Source organism: Nelumbo lutea, chromosome 6 (genome assembly GCF_056320005.1).
Source record: "Nelumbo lutea isolate HS-2025 chromosome 6, American lotus-T2T, whole genome shotgun sequence".
Taxonomy (NCBI): domain Eukaryota; kingdom Viridiplantae; phylum Streptophyta; class Magnoliopsida; order Proteales; family Nelumbonaceae; genus Nelumbo; species Nelumbo lutea.
In genome coordinates this window covers 51,129,566-51,135,192 of record NC_142689.1, presented here as the reverse complement: position 1 = coordinate 51,135,192, position 5,627 = coordinate 51,129,566, and the positions used below count along the sequence as shown (strand labels likewise).

Sequence of the window (5,627 nt, the reverse complement as noted above, 5' to 3'; positions counted from 1 at the left end):
ACTGTAGCCACATCTCCCAGTTTCCTTTTGTTTGCCAATAATTCCTTCAAAAACCTTGCATAGTGTGGCATCTGGGCTAAAGCATCAGCAAAAGGAATATTAATATGTAAACTTTTAAATATTTCAAGAAACTTACCAAATTCCTTCTCCAATTTTTGTTGCTTCAGCCTGTTAGGGAATGGAACTTGTGGTTGTTGGTGCATCCCTTGTTGTGCTTCTGGTTGTTCCGTCTTCTGTTGTCTGGTTCCAAGGCTTGTTTCTGCCTTGGGTTCAGCCCAATTCTTCTTTTCTACCTCAGGCAACTCTTTTCCACTTCTTAAGGTAATAGCTTGCACCTGCTCTCGTGGATTCACTTCAGTGTTGCTTGGAAGAGTTCCCGGCAGTCTGGAAATTGTGCCAATTGCCCCACTTGGTTTTCCAGGTTTTTGATTGAGGCTTCCTGGTTCTGGAACCTAGTTTCTGCACCTGCTATAAATTTTGTCATCAGTTCCTCCAAATTGGATTTCGGTTCAGGCTGATGATAAGTCTGGTGGAACGGCTTGGAAATATGCTGATTTGGCCAGGACTGGTTTGAATGTCCCCTCCATCCTGGATGAAAAGTATGGTGACTCTGGTAACCCTGCTGTCTTGACGAATTGCTGACATAGTCAACTTGTTCAGTAGATGGTCTGAACTGATTGCCAACTTGGCAGTCTGTACTGATGTGGCCTCCCCCACACAATTCACAATTAAGAGGCTGCACATGCATGGCAGCTATCTGCATTTCATCTATTTTTTTACTGAGTGCTCCTATTTGTGCAGCTAGTGCTGTATAAGTGTCAACATTATGCAAGCCTTGCTGCTTCCTAGTTTGAGTCCTTTCCGAATGCCATTGATAATTGTTGGCTGCCATTTCCTCAATAAGTGCATGGGCAACCTCAGGAGTTTTATTATTTATGGATCCTCCGGCTGCAGCATCTAATATGGTCTTATTTGAGTCAGTAAGACCATTATAGAAAGTCTGCACTTGCAACCAAATGGGGAGGCCATGGTGAGGAACTCTCCTTAACAGCTCCTTGTATCGTTCCCATGACTCATATAAAGATTCCCCCTCTTGCTGGAAAAAAGTAGTGATGTCATTCCTCATTTTAGCAGTTTTAGAAGGGGGAAAATATTTAGAGAGAAAACGGCTGGCCATTTCGTCCCATGTGGCTATAGATCCTGCCGGTAATGAGTTCAACCAAGCTTTGGCTTTATCCTTCAAAGAAAATGGGAATAACCTCAGCCGGATGGCATCATCACTTACCCCATTGTGTTTGAAGGTGTCACAGATTTCCAAGAAGTTAGCAATATGGGCATTCGGATCCTCATGGGCCATACCACAAAACTGAACCGTATTTTGTATCATTTGGATTATGGCCGGTTTAATTTCGAAGTTATTGGCAGCAATAGTTGGCCTGATAATGCTGGAGACAGTCCCGGTGAGGGTAGGCTTGGCATAATCCATCATAGTTCTTTGTTCAGCCATTTCTTGTGCTTCTTGTCTGACTTGCTTAGCAGCTCTCAAACGGACACGGAGAGTCCGTTCAATCTCTGGGTCGTAAAGGATCTCTTCCAGTTCAGGTCTGCTTGTCATAAACTGTTAAAGTCAAAGCAATAAAAATGCCAATATTCACAAAAGAAAATAAATAACTAATCCTATCACACTGAAAATGTAAAGTGAAGTATTGGAATACAAAACCTACATCCTATCATGAATAAATGAAGCCGATTATACTAAAAGCAGATTTAAACCAATCATCTTATTCAAGGTTCCTTTATCTACATCCATCGATTGCAACATCTGAATTCAGACCCAATTTAGATCTGAGTTCAGATCTACAAGTCTTTGGTATTGTTAGTCTAGAGAAATTAATAAATAATAATTCAGATCTGAGCTGGATATCTCATACACACTCATTGGTATACACTACAATATACATCCATTAAGGTTAGAATCAATTCTGTGATGCTTTAGGGCTGAAATCAGATCTGATTTGAAAAAAAAAATTTAAAAGGATCTGAAATAAACTAAAACCAGTCTTGAGTTAGGCTTGGGTTAAAAACTCTACAATTGAAGCTCAAACCTGTATAGCTGATGCATATCAAACACTTGCTAAGACCTGAAAATTGGGTCTGCAATGTTTGGTATTGCAAGCTATTCGGCCCATACAACTTTTGTAGAAATCTGAAATCAGGTCTGCTAACTGTTGCACTATAGCAGCCCTGCTACAGATCTGAATGCTAAAAGAAATACTTGGAAAGTGCTAATTTTTCTTAAATATCTGAGGCATAACAATTATTCAATCCAAACATACACCTCCTTAGCTAATGTAGCTCGGTTACAAGTGGGTAAAGCCAAGAATTCAGTCCACCCAGAATTCATAGTATGCTCTGTATCAGTTCAGTCCTCACATCATATCAACTGCATTTCAGATTTGAATTTCTCTCATTCCTTGCTATCCATTCACCCTTGAGGCAGGTTGGATGTATCATAGGGTGGATTGGGGTAGTGATGGCACCCAATTCACCTCAAACTTGCATCGGTTCAGATCTGAGTTCAGAGGAATTCAGATATGAACTGAGCAGATCTGTAATAGCAGAATTCAGATCTGAACTCAAGTCTGAGTTTGGATCTGAATTCTCAATTGCCTTACCTTCAGTTATTGCTACCAAATTGTTTTTGGGGAATAGCAGAAGTGCCCTAGGGTGAATTGGGGTGGTGATGACACCCAATTCTCTCTTGCTTCCATGACCGGGCTGGACTGAAATTGGTCTTTTTGAACCTTCTTTTCTTGCCTTTTTCCTTCTTTTCTTGGATTGATTATCCCTGAACTTATTCTTAGCATTAAGCTAAATTAAGGCAAAAATTAATAAAACCGGCATAAAAATCCATGCTAAAGTCCTAAAAAATTATAGATAAATTGTAAGTTCATCAAGGATTGAGTTCATTAGATAAAAAGATAAGATTAGAATTAGGATATGACTTTCTATTCTTGTAAAGATCAACTTCAAAAGGAAGTAGGAGACCACCCCCTCCCCTTTAAGCTATATAAAGGATGGGGCGGAACAACTTTAGGCATCACACAATCACACAATGACTCAATCACTCACTTCCTGATTTGAATCAAGAAGCAAGGAGCAATCAGTCAAGAAGGGTTCAAGAAATGTTCAAGAATTCAAGAAACTTCAAGAAGAAGGTGGCGGCAAGAAGAGGAGGTCTCAGCACCATGGGCGAATTCAAGAGTTCTTTCTTCCCCTTTGTTTTCTTTAATTCTTCCATCATGAACTGATTTGTTTTCTTGCTAGGGCTATGGAAAGCTTAACCATGTTACTGAATATATTTTTATCTTCTTGATTTATCCAAGATTGTGATTTCCATATAGTCTATGAATTATTGTGCTTATTGCAATTAAGAGCTTGGCCACCTTTTAATTGATTTGGGTTATGTGAATGAATTGATAGAGGAATTCACATAATTGACAGAATAATTCATAGTGTGAATTGAATGGTATATAGAGATATATATACATAATTCATCTAAATTTAATGGTTTTCTTGGACTTAATGTATTTCCATCTTGAGAGCTCTACTCGAGAGATCGAAGGATTACCTGATGGGCATAGGTTTAGTATATCTCGAGAGAGAATATTAAATAAATTTGGAAAAATCTCAGTTTATGGGAATGCCAATTAGTCTTGGATAATCAGACCCATCAATATTCATTACATTGGTTAGGTGGACCTAAAGTCCTAGCAATTTCATCATTTGCATATTTGATTAGTGATCACCCTTGTTTTTATTCTCTTTGTTCCAGTTTTATTTTCAGTAGTTAATGCTCAATCCTAACTTTTGGTTGTCCAAATAATTAGGGAAAACTGTGATTCTAATACTTATTTTGTTAAATCCCCGTGAAAATGATATTATTATACTACTTGATAACTAGTGCACTTGCTAGGGTTATATATTTATAGCTATCACACTGATGGAAAAATGTTTCTAGTCTTGGGGTACCAAAATGGTGACTGTTGCTGGCAAGCCTCAGCAAGAGGAAAATGGCAATTCAGAAACTAAAGAAGAAGAAGAAGAACTGCAGTGGGAAAATATTTTCAAAATACGTGGCCTTCTGGATATAAGAAAGCCCTTAGCTTTGGGAACTGGAACAAAGATGAGGAGGGGGAAGCAAAGTGGCTCCACTTCTAGTATGAAAAGCTTCCTATCTTTTGTAAATGTTGCGGGATCATTGGGCACCAAGACACCACATGCGTAAACATCTCAGAGGAGCAAGCCATGGAACACTTAATTGGAAGAATGGTTGAGCAGTCTTTCGAGTTTTAGGAAGATAGGGGATCTTTTGGGGACTAGCTATGAGCAAGCCCTAACAAAGATGAGTTCAAGTATATCAATAGAGAAGTTGGATTAGGAAGGATGAATCATATTGATACAATGCTGAACAAAGCTCCCACTGCAATCACAAAAGGAGAAGGTATTTTCAACACGCAAGACCACGAGAAGGACTTATCGCCTGAGAGAGTCACAAGAAGACAAGGGCTATACCCAAGCAATCTTGCAATGTGAAGGTAACTTTTCCTGGACATGCAAGGAATGGAGCCAAGCCAGAATCTAACTTTCCATGTTACACTCTCACCAGCCAGCAAGGAACGCCGAAACTCAAACACTGGAGAAGAAGGTGTAAAAGCTGACAAAGCTAGGAAAGATAGGAGAATGACAATTCCAAGACTGATGGAGGTAGGTAGGATAGCGGCGGCGATGAAATCAATTCCACTCAAATACAAAAATCATTACAAGATGATGTGGAGGAAAGACGTTTTCGAGAGATGTAGAGGTTGAAAAAGGAAAAAGATATTTTATATAGTGCAGAGAGAGCTGATGATAAACACACAATTTACCTATAATTTATGAGGTCTTTGCATGAAGTTTTATGCCGGTTTAATTAAAATTGCCCAATTTTAGCTTGATTGCAAGAAATATTTCAGGGGCAACCAATTCAAGGAAAAGAAAGATAAAAGCAAGAAAAGAAAGGCAAAGTTTTATCAAATTCAGCCTAGCCCAACCATGAGAGAAAGGGAGTATCATTCGGCCCAAGTAGTGCAAACTAACTCTTTAGAAAAACCCAAGGAAAGAAGCCTAGCAAGAAGGTGGCCTAGTAAAAAGGAGGCCCATTTCCAGCCCAAAAAACAGCCTAGAGTGCAGCCAACATGTGCTCAAAAGCAAGCTAAGTTGCAGCCCAAAGGGAGCTAGGGGTGGCAACTTCTAGAAGTTTCTTGAAGAGAAGGAGGGAGCACTCTAAAAGGTTTAAGGGGGGTGTAATACACCCAATTCTAGAAGCTTCAAGAAGAGGCAAGAGCTTCCTTGAAAACCTATATAAGGGGCCTCTAGAGGGGGAGAGGTGTTCATTTCCTTAAGTTCAAGGCTCTCCATTCTTTTGGGGTTCGAATTCCTTGAAGAGAAGAAGAGAGAAGAAGGAGCAAGGTGCAACAAGGAGAAGGGCTGAAGAGATTCAAGCAAGGAAGAAGAGAAGAGGGTGAGTTTGAATTTGGGGAAAATTCAATTGAGAGATCTTCTTGTTCTATTTCTACTTTGTTTTA

At 39.4% G+C, this 5,627-nt stretch overlaps 1 non-coding gene across 1 annotated transcript; it reads left to right on the top strand.

Moving 5' to 3' along the window:
- The first annotated feature begins 1,022 nt into the window (after nucleotides 1-1,022).
- On the top strand, nucleotides 1,023-1,129 carry LOC148848876 (small nucleolar RNA R71). Its single transcript, XR_016101530.1, has one exon. It is a non-coding gene; the product is annotated as a small nucleolar RNA R71 (small nucleolar RNA).
- The last annotated feature ends 4,498 nt before the right edge of the window (nucleotides 1,130-5,627 follow it).